This window comes from Helianthus annuus, chromosome 7 (genome assembly GCF_002127325.2).
Source record: "Helianthus annuus cultivar XRQ/B chromosome 7, HanXRQr2.0-SUNRISE, whole genome shotgun sequence".
NCBI lineage: Eukaryota > Viridiplantae > Streptophyta > Magnoliopsida > Asterales > Asteraceae > Helianthus > Helianthus annuus.
Window position 1 is genome coordinate 78603144 of NC_035439.2, and position 18086 is coordinate 78621229.

Sequence of the window (18086 nt, forward strand, 5' to 3'; positions counted from 1 at the left end):
TTCAGATGAGCGAAACCAAATTTGTCCAAATAAGCGAAACTAAGCCTGTTCAAATAAGCGAAACCACTGAAATGTCGTTTAAGCGAAACCTATTCGGATCCAAATTTAGTCCATTTTAATGCAAATTTTAACACCAAACTTTCCAGGGTTTGTCTATATCCTATTACGCACAATCCGTGAAATTTTGAACTGATTTTGACCAGTGAAGCTTTCTGAACTGAAGAAAGAAGGTGTAGAAGAAAGAAATTTTGATGAATTCCAGCTATTCTCTGCAGAACTCCTCCTCCTGAAGCTCTGATACCACTTGTAGGATCGTGTTTGAACCCGAACGAGTCGTTCAGAGGAGTTTTCGTCAATTAAAGGTGAGGAAAACAAGTAATCAACGTAGAAACAGCTAGCAAATCACTTTAAACACCTTTCTGTATTGAATAATGATAGTTTACAATCAAATCTCGATCCGGCAGCACTTCGGTATGAGTTACAAGGTCTCTCATAAATGTTTCGCTCCAAAGGCCCTTTATATAGGGCATGAGTTTTCGCTTCAATGAACATGCACACAAAAGCAAAACCTCCAAGTGACATACAAGCGGAACTAATTTTGACAAATAAGCGAAACCTCTACCTATGTCACTATAAGCGAAACTATCAACTAAGACATATACAAACTCCAGTTTTCTCGTAAAACACACCCTAATCTAACAATCTAAGACTAAGACTCGATCCAAGACGAAGTCAACAGATGAAGTGCACCAACAGAAATTAGGAGTGATTCCGCTTGAAATGACACAAGGTCAGTTTCAAGCGAAATCATAAAGTTCTTATTCCGCTTGAGTTTAATTCACTGATTCCGCTTGAATCAATTAGTGTGATTCCGCCTGAAATGAACATGTACATGTTCAAGCGGAATCTGCTCGCCTATAAATAGGTCATTTGGAGTGGAATCAGGTAACAATTTCCGATTTGAGCCACGAAGTGCTGCCGAAGTGTCGACTCGCTGTAAAACGTCATTATATCAATCAAATCAACAGTTAAAGTGATTTGTGTGCTGAATTGACCTCAGTTTGTCTGTTTCCGCCTTTCAAACTGAGTAAAACTCTTCTGATCGACTCGTTCGGGTCCGAAAACGATCCTACACCCCTACTTCGGGAAACTTGTGAGAGTTTGAAACATGAAGTTGAAAAGATCAAACAACACTGATTAGAGTCCTGAACTTCTAGTAAATTTAAATAACATCATGCTTGCAATGTGAGAGGGACACTTATATACAAGTATATAAAGCGTTATTGGTACGTCCACCGTACCTCTATTACATTGTTCACGTTTCGTTATTTTTGCCACTATCGGTTCTTACACATAATAAATCTTACTGGGTTCTTGTGCACTGAATTTCATAATTATGTACGTGTCCATAATTAAGTAATTCCTTGCATAGTTCATACAGTGTATTTTATAATGTGTAGGGGAAAACTAAATGAACAAACCTGTGATGAGTGTGACTAGACTATCCTAGGGTCCTTTTTAATTGAATCAATAAATGTCTCTAGACCACCAAGGAGACGTTTCAGCTTATCTCATCACATGTCATTCTTAACCCGATTCTGAATCAATCTTTTGACTAGACCACTCAAAGGGTCTCTTTTTTTAAATCATGGAATGGTACTATATAATCCAAGGGTCTTAACTGTTACGTAGAAGCCCATTAAGGATTTAAGGTAGTACCTTTTGAATATCCTACTATGAATCCCTCATATGTAGATATGGAAGATTCTACGAGGATCTGGATAACGAATATCCAGAGTACACAAAAACACAAAATGCATGAAAGAAGACACATAACACATAAACATGTAAATCACAAAATTGTTTAACTTGATTTTAAATTTATCATTTTGTTAATTTGTTTTGTTAATTGCGCACATGTATTTAAAGCACACTAGGAATTCATTCCGTGGATTTCATTTGGTACTTTAAACATTATCAAGAATCTAACTATGAAGATAGAAATATCTTAAGGAGAAAATTTGATTTCGATTATAAGGAACCGAAATGTTCGAATTAAGGTACACAAGGAATCCAATTAAGGACTCTGATTTGAATGATAATCATCCACAAGGGTCTAATTGTGAAGATAAAAAGATCCCATATGGATTTTGGGAATTGAAAAGCGGGAGGCGTTTCAAAACCTTGCACTAGACGTGCTTAAGTCAAAACATGAGGTAAAATGCTTATGAAGTTGAGGTGCTAGATATGCCAAGGCGACATATGAAGCGGAATTTGAAGGTTAAGTCAATGTATGAGGAAAATATTTTTGAAAACTATGCATGGGGTTCTAAAAAAATGTGTTCAATGTTTTTGAAACCTTATATATAATACTTTTGAAATTATAAAGTAGGTGTATTAGGTAGGTATATTTATAAAAATGTTCTAAAATTATGCGAGATGAATTTTGAAATTATGTATAAGGTTTTTGAAAACATGAATGATGCTTTTGAAATCATGCACTTGATGTAAGTAATTATACTGTGTTAATATTGTTTTCAAACTATATGAAACATTTTGAAATCATGAAGGTTGTTCTTGAAAACATAGACAATGTTTTTGAAATCATGGAGGTTGCTTTTGAAAACATAGGCAATGCTTTTGAAATCATGCATTTGATATGTTAAGTAAATACACTATACTAAAAATGTTTTCAAACTATATATAAAATGTTTTTGAAATCATGAAGGTTGTTTTGAAAACTTATGTTATGCATGTTGAAAAATCAGAACGTAATGGGTATGAGATTTGAAAATACCCTTAGTTATCTAACCAAGGATTCAAAGGCACAGATGTGCAAAAGCACGATTACTCATAATGTCACTTTATTTTCTGTACTTCGTTTCTTAGAATGAAACGAGTACTTAGAATTTTCCAAGGGAATCATGAGCAAACACAAGAATGAGAAATTCACAAGAGTAGTTTGTAAGGAACATAGTTCCTTAATGTAGGTATTATAGGGAAATGCCATACACACCTGTAACTACACTTGTATATCAGAATTTGTGATCAACGATTTATTTATAAACAAAACTGATTGTTTCACATTACAAGAAAAACAAAGAAACAAAAGCATAAGATTAAAACAGCAACATCTTATACTCAGCGAAATGCTCATCCGTGGGTCAGATTTGCATTGACGATCTTTGTTCACTTGTTCCTGAAATAGCTCGTCTCACCGTAGTTGTACCAAGTACCAGATGGTAAACGAGCTGGAGCAGGGTTGTCTTGGGGTTGGTTTGGACCACCTTGGATTGGGTTGAATTGATAAGCATTTGCCAGGTGACCGCGTCGTCCACATGATGCACACAGACGACACTGTAGGTAAGCTCGGTGAGGTGCATTACACTTGTTGCAGCAGCAAGGTTTATAGTAGCTTTGTTTTGGATAGCAAAGCGGCATATGTTAACCAAATGTCCCCACCGTCCACAGTAGGTACATTTGAAGCAGGGTATGAGGTTTGAATGATGACGGTTGCATCGTTTGCACCATGGGGCAGCTCCTAAGTACGGCTTCCTAGCTGGTGGCGTTGCCACTTGGCTAGGTCCCGCTTGATTTGGTGCACCCGCTGCGGGTTTCCTTGAAGCCTTACGCTTCCTTGATTTTGGTGCAGGCTTGACTTCTGCTTCCTTCGGTGACTCTTGAGTGGCTTCATTGTTGAGACGAGACATGGCAATACCTAAATCCACGGACTTCAGAATCACTCCGCCTATTTGCTGGGTAAATTTGGCTGTTTGCTCGGACATTTGACCGTTGCTGAGATGAAGAGACATTCTAGAAGAATATGAAAGACATAGGAAGAAACAAGTGAAATGTTATCGGATAAACAAAACAGAATGGCAATGCATAAGAATTGCGATCATTTGTTTGTTACCTAAGGCAAACAAATGAGATGGTGACAAATCAAAGTAAACGGGTCATATTAATGTATCACTGAAGACATACTTGCCTAGAAGTGAAACTCACCCCAAGAGTTCCCAGGTAAGAGTGACTGGTCCGATTCTACGGATTTGTACGAACACTCTAGCCTTAGACAGAAAACTCAGAGTACAGGCATTTACCCTTCTAGTTTGCACGTGTTCACATAAAAAGACCCAAACTTTGACGAGATTTTGAAAACTTAGAGGGTTCAAAACCTTATAATAAATCATCCTAGAATAGATGATCGGTTTTCAAAGCAGTTTTGAAATTTATGTTCTTGTTGTGGTTGTCGCCTAAGGATAACTAAACACAAGTAAACTCGCGTTAGGGTCCTAGGAAGGTTATAGACTAGATCAAAGCATTACTAATAACCTAATTCCCTATAACCATGGGCTCTGATACTAACTCTTCTGTCACACCCCGGCCGCGTAAAACAACAAATCGCGGCGGAATCGTCGGGGAGTGTTGTAACAGAATCATTGTTTCTTAACACATGGAAATTGAAAATTTTGTTTTATTGATTTAAAAGAGTTACAATGTCTTAACAACAAAGAAACATAACATAATTAACTAGTCTTGCATCTTTTAATGTCACTAAGGCCCAAGTCCACCTAAGTGTATCTTGATCATTCCTATGCATCATTTCCTGAAACACATGTGAAAATAGGTACGTCAGCATAAAAATGCCTGTGAGATACATAGGTTTTGTTGATTTAGGATTCATGACTTATAAGTTTAAAGAAAAGTGTTTAAGAAAAGTTAGTCATGATCCTTGTAAAATGTTTTCTTTTATAAGTCATTTGAAAAGCGATGTGAAAATCAGATGATATGTATATATAAAAGAATAATGTATGGTTAAATGAATAACCAAGTAAAATGAGTTTGTATAAAGTAAGTTGTTTCGTAAAACAAATGTTTAGTGAAAATATGTTATTATGTAAAATGCAATATGTCAAATATTAAAATGGTTTAAATAACGCTACAATATGTAATACTATAAAAGCACTTATATATAGGAAATACCAGCGGCGTATCCACCATGCTTTTATCTTATTTCACACGCCTCGTTATTTAAATCACTTACCAAAACAAACCACCAATGTAAAAATGTTCATGTATAATGAAATGTAATGCTCAAGTAAAAGTTGAAATGTTATTGTGTAAACAAATGTAATGTAGAGTGGATAAAAGCATTTATTAATTAAAAGCATTTATTGATTAAAAGCATTTATTCAACCCAATAAGAAAGAAATGTACAAAACAATGCATTTGATGAAATATAATCAAAAGTTATGTTTTGTAAGATAATGCATGCTTTACTGATACAAACATCTATGCGGTAATGTTAAACGCCTACATCCAAGCCTTGAGACAGTAAGATAACCTTAGAGTGAAGGTTATCAAAAATGTTTTCGGATTCGGTCATTCCTTCCACCCAAACAAACCTAGGGTTTTAGGAACGGGAGATGTCAAGTCCTATGGTACCACTACCTACTACTGAGCGACATGATTGGTGTTAATGAATGTAATTTAGTTCCGTTAAACAAACCAAATGATATACCAAATGTAAGCATGTTTTATGAAAATAATGTACCTAATATGCTAAGTAAACATACAAGGTAGAGATGTAAAACAATGTGTCCATATGTTACGGGAACATATGCAACAGAAATACAATGTAAAACAATGTACTAAGTATGCTAAGTGAACATACAAAGCAGGAAAAGTCATGTAAATCAATGTGCTAGCATGCTCAGTAAACATACATAGCAGAAATGTAATGTAAATCAATGTACTAAGTATGCTAAGTTAACATACAAAGCAGAAAATGTATTGTAAAACAATGTGCTAGCATGCCAAGTAAACATACATAGCAAAAGAGGATGTAATGTAAAACAGTGTGCTAGCATGCTAAGTAAACATACATAGCAAAACATAATGAAATCATGTACTATAATTGTACTAATGAACATAGCAAGTATATGATATGAAAACATGGAAAGCATGAAAGTAGCAAGTAGGCACATGTGTTTCACCCCAAAACGTTTGAAAAACAGTAAAAGAGGGGACTATGTACTCACTTGAGGGTGCTTAGAAGTCTTGAACAACAACCAAGCAAAGCTAGAGGGATCACGGAAATCAAACGGCACCTAATATAGATAACTACATAAATAACCGGACCTAAATCGGGAGATCGGATAGTATGAGGTTTCGTAAACCAAATGAGTATTGGAAATCATATGATATGGTTTAACAAAGCCTACATACTAAAATGAAACCTAACCTAAGTGCTTACGACCCAATACGACCCGTTTAGGTAGTTTACGCTACTTTAACGCGTCGCTCGCGTAAAATGCGTTCAAATCGCCTAACTAGTCCTATGACAAGTATTATATGCCTTAACATGTCTAATAATGTTACCTAATTAGTTTAGATGTGAAAATTTAGGTTACATATGCTTAAAATGAATTTATGCGCAAAAAGGGCATTTTGGTAATTTTCCTAAGGCATATATACTACCTATCATACAACTAACTAAACGACGTGACCATAAGGTATAACCTCAGAAGGTTATTCCCTATACAACTATGGTCACCTAATGTGTTTGGTCGGAGCCTAATGATCGACCAAACGGGTCGAGTTCGAAAGTATAAGCGATTGTTTAGATCGCTTACCTTTACGACCCTATATAAGCACAAATCTAATAGTGACGAGCTAAACATGTTAAAACATGTTTAACGAGGTTTAAAAACAGGTTTGGTATCAAGAAAAAGGGTCTTGATACCCGAAAGTAGTTTGGTTACAAAATACGTAAGAATACGCATTTTGCCGAAACTACGACTCGCCACTAAGCCTAGATAACGTGGTAATCAGTAGGTATAGTCACTAGCGACTATAACCATCGTGATTATGCTCACGTTATGAAGTTCAAACGAACTTCGCGTTGACCATAAACTGGTCAATGCAGAAAGTCAAACAGAGTTTGACTTTAATGCTAAAACGTAAAAGAACGAAAGAATACTTACAACGGGTCCAAGAACGGAAGTTTTGATCCGATTACTCTCAGGTATGAAGTAAATACTTCAACATAGAGAGATGAAATCAGATCAATGTGGGTTGCAACAAATGAATGGGGGGTGTATTTATAGATTTCATGGAACCGTTCAGATCGTTCATCGTAAAACGTGCTTTAATCTCAACCGTACACATGTACCCATGGTTTTGTAAAACCATGGGAGCCCCTAATATGAGTCCATAGTATCATAAAAACCATTAAATACCAGCCCATGGTATTGCAAAACCATGGGTTAAAACCATCAAATCTCAAAAATGGACCAAGTTCAATGTATCTGCCAGAAATTTCAAAAATGGTCCCTGCACTTGTAAAACTTGATTTTTTTGCACTTTTAAGCCCCGTTAACCCCATTTCAAGGCTTTAAAATAAATTTAAAGTATAGGGAACTTAAAATATGCTCAAAAACATCTCGGATGTGGGTTCGTTTGATCGTACGGTTGCGTTGTTCGGTTAATTATGACGGAAATCGTAATGAACGCAAAAACGATCCAAATTACGCGACGAATGGAATTTTATCATGCCAATCACTAAAATAAAATATTTTAATGAATACATAAATTTTTGGATGTCCGGATATATTCAGGACGTAAGATATGCGCGAAAATGCAAACTTATGCACTTTTGAGGCTTTTAGTCTCTATTGATCAAATAAGTTTATTTTAGCATACCGAACCCCTCAAAGCCTATTTCTAAGCTATGTAAAGGATATTTAGGGTATGTTTAACTTATGATCAAGTTCCGGAATGTTCGTTACAGTACGAATCGGCATACTTTCGTAGTTTGTCGAATTTAGTCCCTATAAGCGAATAAACTTGATTTCGGCACACCAAACCTTCCAAAACTATTTCTAAGTTATGTAAAGGTTATTTAAGGTATGTTAAGCCTATGTTACTGTTACAGAGTGTTTGTTGCATTAAACTGGTTATATTTACGCATCAGTGCGCGTATAACCTCCCAGAAAGCGATTTAGAGCTCGAAATCGAACAAGAATTGATATGTGCAAATGATACACATATTTATACAAATCCCAAGTATGAAATACAATATTTCATTGGTTTGGTATTTTTTTGATGGTCGTGGAGGCACAGGTGTCACAAAAATTTCTTTGCTTTGTTCAATTTTCATGTTGACCATTCTTAATTTGTTGATTAAGAAGTTATGTCTATTTTCATCAAAAGGTTTTGTGAAAATATCAGCAAATTGGTTTTCAATTGGGACAAATACATTTCAATGTTATCTTTATCCACGTGATCTTTGATGAAGTGATAACTGACAATAATGTGTTTTGTTCTTAAGTGATGCACTGGGTTTGATGTTATTGCAATTGCACTCAAGGAATCACATAGAATTGGAATTTTTGTCATATTTACTCCATAATCTCTTAGCTGAGTTTATATCCTCAGAACTTGTGAACAACGACTTGCTGCTGCTACATATTCTGATTCAGTTGTTGATGTGGCTACACAATTTTGCTTTTTGCTTGCCCAACATACTAACTTTTCTCCTAGCATTTGACAGGCACCAGATGTGTTTTTTCTGTCAATTTTGCATCCTGCATGATCTGCCTCTGTGTATGCAATTAATTCAAAATTTGTATTTTTAGGATACCACAAACCAAGATCTGATGTTCCTTTGAGATATTTAAAAACTCTTTTAACAGCTTTCGTGTGGGACTCTTTAGGATTGCATTGATATCTTACCAGAAAACAGGTGGAAAACATTATGTCTGGTCTACAACAATGATCCTATCATTCCCCTATAAGTTTTTATATCAACTGGTTTTCCTTCTACATCAGTTTCAAGTTTGTTTCCAGTTTCCATGGGAGTTCTTGAAGATGAACAGTTTTCAAGTGAATACTTTTTCAAAATAGTTCTGACATATTTTGATTGACTCAGAAATATGCCATCACTTTGTTGTTTTACTTGTAATCCAAGAAAAAAGCTCAATTCACCCATCATGCTCATTTCAAAGTGACTGGTCATTAAATTTTCAAACTTTTTACAAAATTTCTCATTTGTTGATCCAAATATGATGTCGTCAACATAGATTTGGACCAACAGTGTGTGCCCTCTGTGTGATTTCAGAAATAGGGTTGTGTCAATTGTACCTTTGGTGAAGCCAGAATTGATTAAGAAGTTTGACAAAGTTTCATACCATGCTCTTGGAGTTTGCGTCAACCCATACAAGGCTTTGTTTAGTTTATAAACATGTTTTGGAAATTGAGAATCAACAAAGCCTTCTAGGTTGTTGCACATATACTTCTTCTTCAATCTTACCATTCAAGAATGCAGATTTTACATCCATTTGATAAACTTTGATGTTGTTTGAGGCAGCATAAGCAAGGAATATTCTTACAGCTTCAAGCCTGGCAATTGGTGCAAAGGTTTCATCATACTATACATTCTTGTTGACAGTAACCTTTGACCTCCAGTCTTGCTTTGTTCCTTGTTATTATGCCGTGTTCATCAGCTTTGTTTCTGAATATCCATTTTGATCCAAAGACAGATTTGTCAGTTGGTTTGGGTACCAGATCCAGCTCTTTTTGCATTGCTTGTACCCAATCTGAGTCATTTAGTGTTTCTTTAATAGACTTTGGCTCTATTATACTCAAGAATCCAGCATATAGGCATTCATGTGCTGATGCTGATCTTGTCTTAACACCTTCTTCAGGGTCACCAATAATGTTTGCTTGTGAGTGCCCCTTGATCCATTTTAAATTGTTGTATGAACTTGTGCTTCCTGATGGATTTGAAACTTCCCCCTGATATGTGACCTCTGTGTTGTTAAGAGGGTCAGAATTCTGCTGTTCAATTTGATTTTCTAGTGAATTTCCAGAATTCTGATCATTTTGTACATTTTCTAATGGAGGTTCCAGATCATCTGCAGGGTTAGCACATGACATGGTTTTATTTGAAATGGTTTGCATGTAGTCATTTTCTAAAAGTTCTTCAGTTAATTTGTTAACAAGATATTCAGAATTTTCTGGTTGTTTTGATAAGCTTATATCTTGTAAAATTTCATCTGAAATCTTTGTTTCTAATGAATCATCAAATGACACATATAAGCTTCTCTTATTATCCTTGTGTTTACAAGAAAGATTCTGTAAGCTTTAGAGGAAAATGAGTAACCTAGAAAAATTCCTTTTTCAGCTTTTCTGTCAAATTTTTCCAGACTATCAAAATCATTAAAGACAAAACAATTATAGCCAAAGGTGTGTAAAAATTTGATGTTTGGGATCCTTTGGTTGATAATGTTGTAAGGAGTTTTCTGATGTCTCTTGTTGATGAGAGATCTGTTTTGTGTAAAACATGCATTTGCAATTGCTTCAGCCCAAAAGTAAGTGGCCAATCTGGCATAGGCAAGCATTGTTCTTGCAACCTCTACTAGGGTTCTATTTCTTCTTTCAACAACTCCATTTTGTTGTGGAGTTCTTGGAGCAGAAAAGTCATGAGAGATTCCTTTGCTTACAAGGAAGGTCTCAAGTTTTGCATTTTTAAATTTTGTTCCATTGTCAGAGCTGATCCTTCTTACAGGTAATTTCAACATATTTTCAATTTTTTCTGATGAAATTAATGTTCAGATCTGGGGTTTCACTCTTCTTTCTAAGAAATTCAACCCAAGTGTACCTGGAGTAGTCATCTACAATGACTAAAATGTATTTCTTTCAAGAAAAACCTTATTGTTTTTACAGGTCCACAAAGGTCCATGTGTAAAAGTTCTAAATTTTTAGAAATTGATTATTCAGAAATTGTTTTATGTGAGCCTCTTTTTTATTTTCCAAGCTCACATGCTTCACACATTTGATCCTTTTTGGATGAAATGAAAGGTAAACCTTTTACCAGATTTTTGCTTGCTAGTTGGTTTAAAGTTTTAAAATTTAAGTGTGCCAATCTTTTGTGCCATAACCAGCTATTCCCTTTATTTTTTGTTGAAAATAAGTATAATTGAGGAGGCTCAATTTCTTCTCTGAAGTCAAAGTAATAGATGGAATTTATTATTCTTTTACCACTTAAATATACCTTTTTGTCGTCTAAACCAACCAGTAAGCATTTTTCAGGTAAGAAAGTTACCTGGAAGCCTCTGTCACAAAATTTCCCACAGCTTAGTAGGTTATATTTCAAATCTTCAACATATGCAACCTTTTCAATGGTTAATGATCCATACTTTATGGTACCATAACCCATGGTTCTTCCCTTAACCACATTTCCAAAATTTACTAATTTACCTAGTTTTTCTTGATAATTACTGAGTAAGCTCCTATCCCCTGTCATGTGCTTGGAGCACCCAGAGTCGCAGTACCAAATCTGCTACACATGACGGTCTTGAAATGATAAGGTTAGAGATTTTTGGTACCCAAACTTGCTTGGGTACTTTTTCTAATGAAAATACACTAGAGATTTCTTCATCAGAGGAACAGTTCTCATCAGCACTTCTGCTTAATGTTGAGCCATTAGCAGAATGATTTTCTTTGGAGAGATGGTGTTGAATTAGCTTTAGAATTTCAACATACATACAGCTTGTTTTGTCTATTTGTTTAGATAAATGTGATTGTGATGGAAGATTTTTGCCTTTTTGAAATTTGGGATGTATTTTTGGTTTTTAGATAATTTCAGAATTTCATCCATTTTTAAGCAAACTTTGGATGACAGAAATAGTTTATCAGAACTGCTTGATTTGCAAGAGTCAGTATCAGAATCTGATATTATTTTATCAGAACAGTTTTCTGATGCCCTTACAAAGGTGGTAGGATTTCTGATATTTATCTTTACATATCCTAATCCTTTACCTTTCTTCTTTGGTGTTGCTTCAATAAAGTGTATGAACTCTTTGGCTTGTTGAAAACCTTTTACATTGATCTCATTATCTTGAATTTTTTTGTAAAGATATTTTCTTTCTCATTCATAAAATTCAATTTTGGCATCTTTTGTTAAATTTTGATCAATTAATAATTGGTTTTCAATTTTGACTTTGTTGAGCAATTTTTTCAAATCATCAGATTTTGTGTTTTCTGATGATTGTTTGTTTTGTAGAATCACAAAATCTTTCATTAGTTTGTTCAGTTGTTGTTCTAAATCATTGTTGTCTGAACTTACTTTGGGTTCTTATAAACTGGAACACTCATCAGAAGCTGCAGCCATTAAACAAACATTAGCCATTTCCTCCTCTTCTTCATCAGAAGAGTCATCTGTTAGCCAGGTATCTGTACCTGTTATTGATTTTGTCGTTAGTGACATGCAAAAACCGAAATAAACTAGTAACTAGAGTAAGTCGGATATCGAACCAGAGGAGGATTGTGGAACGTATGTAATGCAAAGTTTTAATTAACTACTATAGAAAAAGTAAAACTCAGTTGTGGATTTGATTGGTTATGAGAAATAGCTAAATTAACGAACAAATTAAGATTTGAATCAATAGGAGAGAAGATGGTTCCTCCAGATTTCAGGTTTTGCAGGTAACTTCAACTATGTGTTTAATCGTTACCTACATAGACATAGGTGTTAATTTTGATTAACTAATTGTGATAACCAACGACTAAGTACTCCGGTCAATACAGAACGGGAGGTTATCGAATGATTATCAATTACAATTACAAACCCTAACCCCATGTCAAATATATCCTAAATACTAGAACTCTCGGGAACTGAATGCTTAGAAATTAAGGTTTAAATAAATGTAACTGTTTACAATCAATAAATCAAATCAAAGGTGAAAAGCATTGAACGCTTAGATCACCAAGTTAAAACGATTATATCAAACATATAATTTCACCTAACTTACAAAAACCCTCCATCCGGAGGAAACCATAAAAGTCTAGCCGCTCATCTTGGTGGGTTGATCTTCACAGGCTTGAACGACTGTTGAAACCCTCCTCCTACTGCCGTCGAGATGATGATATTTTTCTAATGTCCTCTGCCATCAATTCCCTTCACATGTGCGTCCACTATTCGGCCCAAAGAAGTCCACCAAATCCATATGCGGCCAATCACCCCAAAAGAAACCCCCAAAGTTTGCCATGATTGTTGATGATCATTATTATTTTTGTTCAAAGTCCAACCTCTCTTTCACGTGTGATGGCCCCCCAAGTCGGCCCATGTCTTCACATATCGGCCCAAATCAAATGAATCAATTGTTTACTTCCCTTGATTGCACATGATGATGATAATATCATATAATGATGACGTTTTTAATAATGTTGTCTACTTAAAAACAACCCCCAAGTGCACATGATGAATGATGTGTTGAGCTCCAATATTAATTCTCGTACAAAAAAATAGCTACCAATCTCGTCCCCCTCTTCTTTCCAATCTTCACATGACTAGTCCTCTTTCTCTTGATTTTGATATCTCCGCCAAAAAGGTAGTCCCCCAAAGTCAATGTTCACGTGACACCTTTTTTCTTATGGTTTCTCTTTCTTTTTTTAAACTTTAAAATATATTTCAACATCACATACGCAAACTTATTATAATTGCCGTAGGTTACGGAGTAAGTCCTTTGCTTACGGTCTGTACTTGCTGTTTCTTTTTTTATTTCCAAACTGTAGGTTACGTATTATACACCGTAGGCCACTATATTCTTGCTGCTGCACACTTTTTTCGCTGAATACAACTTTCATTTTTTACCAAACACCCCCTGAACTTCAAACTCTTCCTTTTCTCGCATATCCAAACCATCTTTTCGATCCGAACAATGCCTTTCGCTATGTTTGTCATCCACAAGTGTTCTGCGTAATCTCTAAACTCTCTAACTTTACCGAATTAAGTGATTTAGCTGTAAAACAACAAGCACTCGTAGTTAACACATTCAAAGCACGTAATCACTTAAACTACAATAAGACACGTAAAATAAGCACGTTAACATTCGGGTTTCACACTCTCCATCACATCCCCACACTTGACTTTGATTGTCCTCAAGCAACCACTAGAAACATTACTCACCTTATTAACAAATCACCATTGAATCCTTTACCGAATTAGCACGTTAAGGTCCCAAGTCATACCCATCCCATAGACTGACACAATCGAGATTGACAATCTGACAGATAAATGATACACATTTAAAAACAGATTAAGACTTGCCTAACTAAAACTAACATGCTTATGATAGTACACACATACCACACGCACCTCACAATAATCACTCCTCTTGGTTTTATCAAGACTAGCGTGTAATGTGCTAGTGTATATTTCACTCAAAACCAAATATGCTACTTTGCAATCATAAGCTTGTATAGCAATCACACCTCCACTGTATCAAATAACGTAACACATATCAAAAGGACTTTTCGGGTTTTGGGTTAAAGGTAAAGGTAGGGATATATTTTTGGCTTTTTATGTTTATATGGCGAACACAACTGAATAACCCAAACCATGATAACTTTATTCACAATAACTACTAACACTTTGGGTTATTTTCACCCATTTACTTAACACGAACATAATAATGATTTTTTTTCTTTCTTTTCCTTTCTTTTTCTTTTTTTTTCTTTTTTTTTTTCTCTTTTTTTTTCAACAAATATCTAAAATATAATTGTCATTCATGGTTGGTAGTCAAACGGGTCAAACGAGGTGTAACAAACGAAGGGTGAAAGGCCCAACATGGTTCACTAAGGTGGGTGAAATCAATGATCAACACATAAAACAATGAATGGATCCTAATGCCTTTATCATCTATGTGCAAACGCTAAAGCACAGTCTCGGTACGTATCAAACCACACAAGTTCTAACACAAAGCAACATATGGCCTACACTCAACAATTGAACAGTTATTGTAATTCAACTTACAATCTAGTAGGCTCAAATCTCTCACCGAACAAAAGGAATATGGGTTACCGACACGTAGCATGTGTAATTTCTAAAGCATGTTACCCCTAGTTAGGCATCTCTTCTCAACTATTTTCTAAAACTTGTCAGAAATACTCTCATGAAACTTAAAGGGACAACCATGACTAGGGATCTAAGTTAGTTTAATATCAGCAAGAAACCCTCTAGCAATTGAAAATGTTGGTTTTCATGTAGTTCAAGCATACTTGAGACAAGGATTTTTTAAAATTTTTCAATTTTCAGCAAATTCAACCCATCAAGCATTTAAGATCACAATCTCACCAACCCTTTCTCGAGTTATCGCATCCCCACACTTGGGATACATTGTCCCCAATGTATGGTGCAGTTTATAATCTAAACTCGAGAAATACCACCTAACAAACCATGAACGGTTAATAACCAACTCGACTCAACACAAGGAAACCACTCCCAACACAAAAATTTCACACCACCAAATACACGAAAACAAATAAAACACAAGATAGATAAACACATGCACCTGATCAGAAAACAAGTGAGTGTCTGTGTTGGTGTAGCTATTGTGATCTAACCGGAACATACGCCCTTCATAGATTATTTGAGATCTCATCGGGGATGTTGCAAAACATCCCCACACTTGAATAATTGCATCCGTGAAGATAGAATTTTTCACACCCCCAAAATACCACATGCGGACTTACCGCGGGGTGTGTGACGTACCAGGATCCAAGCCACCAATCACATTGAACTTCGCGTAATATAATTAAATAAAAACTTTCATTTATTGACCTTAAGTATTACAACGTTATAAACAATTCAAAGTATACAGCAGAAGCATAATTCATTCATTAAGTACTTATAAGCCACATGTAAAAGCCATTTGCCTTGCGATGTGTTTCCATGTATCTCGACCCATGACCACTCCAACTTCCCAGATAGCAAGTTCCAACAATATTCACCTAGAGGCCTGCAAGGCATGTAACAACGGATCAACAACAAAGTTGAGCGAGTTCACAGTTGGGTGTTCGTTTTAAGTTGTTTCAAAAACATAGTGTTTCTTTAGCTGGCTTACTTGCCGTGGGGGTTACCCCACAGTTGAAATTATGATTAACCCATTTCCTTCTTTCCCAAACCGTAACCAGTGGGGGCTTCCCCATGTGAACCACTAGACCCATTTACCATATCGACTACTGACTAAAGTAAGTTGGTGCCCTGACGTCAATGTCTATCATCATTGACTGGTGCCCAGATCCATTAGTTCACGCCCGTCCTCTGCGGCACGGTGTGAGGCTTGTCAGACCTAAATAGCGCTATCTAACTAATGACCCGCTCGCCATTGGCCCGGCGATTAAGTCGATATAAAAGGAGGGACTTCATGATAGAGAGTTTTGGTCTAGTATCTGTGTTGTCACCCTTCAATAAAGAGGGTGTGTACGCAATCCCCAAACCAGGAGATTACGCAGGTTCCGATTAAGTTCTTAGTACGTGTTGTCACCCTTCAATAAAGAGGGTGTGTACGTGTTCCAAACCAGGAGATCACGCAGTTTCCATTCAAATCCTTTACCCATTCCCAACCCCTGGGAATCCCATGCCTTGTAGAAAGTGTGAATTCACCTCGGTTTGCTCGGTATGTTTATTCACGTATTCAAGTTGATCAATCAAACCCTATCGTGGTTACCAGAGACAGTCAATTTTATGAATTCACAATTCACGTATCTAGACACACGTATGTAACAATTTGCACAAAGTGTACTAGTTATCACGTAGTCACATAGTAAACATTCGAGTCATATACACTTCACATATTCCATTCACGTCTCACATTCACCATTAATACTTTAATGCAGTAATCAAATCAATTATGCGGCCCGAGTCTAACCCGTGGCCCGAATGAATCCCAGGCCCACTAAATAATGCGACCCGGCCTAAGCATCGAGCAAGGGCCCACCTGCCCGGTCCAATAACAGAAATGTCGTGCGCTTGGGCCTCCACACGGCTACCCCTGCCGCACCCCAATGCGGCCCAAGACCTTATTAACCCAACTTATTAAACATACAGCCGATTAAACCCCTCGGTCCAATAACATAACCAAATAAAACCGCCCACTTGCTAAAGCCCAGTCAAATCCTTCGGCCTAACAATCCTAACGTCCATTTACTGATTGCACATTTAGTCACATAAAGCAATTTTCTGTGTTTCACATACTTGTTAGCATAATAAACTCATCACAACATTGATCCACATAAATGTTTCGTCCTATCAATATTATTATTAAAATCCTTATCAATGTCATGAACCTATCCCAACAGTAGACAACATATTTACACTTTCTTTTAAAAATCAAAATTCACAGAGAATTCACAATTTGAAACAAACACATCTACAGCACATTATATTTTTGCACTATTATTTGATTATCACTTCAACATATCGAAGATAGTTTGTGCACAGCATAGAAAAGCATGTATTGATCAAAACAGTTAACATATATAAATATATAGTCTTAACCAAAACCATAATATGCAAGCAAAATCAAAGGAAATCATCACAACAGCCATTTATGAGCACTAAACTAGAACTTTCACATCTTGAATAGCCAAACAATAACAAATATACTATCAATGTTTCACGATAAACACCAATACTTAAAGGTAACATGTTACTGACCGAGAAGTTATGAAGGAACAGGTGTGCGTGTGCGTGTCGCCACTATTCGAACCGAACCACCACTATTGCTTCTGTTTGCCGCCATATCACTGCTGCCAGAACCACCACCCATCATCGTGAAACTGTTGGAAAACGTAGACCACCGCAGTCACCGTCGCCGGCGGCTGCTTTCGCTCCCCTTCTCCTCGGTCTCTCTCGATCTCTCTCTCTCTCTCCGTTCCTGTCGTCTGGCACCACCGTACGCCACCACCAACCGGTGGTGGCCGTTTGATTGCGTGAAACAGAGGAGGGGGCTGTCGTCCGTTTGGATGGAGGAGAAGAGGAGATTAGGGTTTAATGTTTGGGAGGTTAAGGAAATTATGGCATGCAAAACGGATACGTATATAGGAGGGTCCTAGTTGGGGCGGTTTAGGGAATGCACATGGGTTGCCGATATTATCATATTGGGCTGCGAGTTATTGGGCTAAGGAAATGCCCTACATGAGCCGCAAACATAGAACAGGGATGTGAGGGCAATTGCATGCATTGCATGCCCTCATGAATACTAGCTGAACGTTGAAGTGGACAAGAATGTATAGCAGCC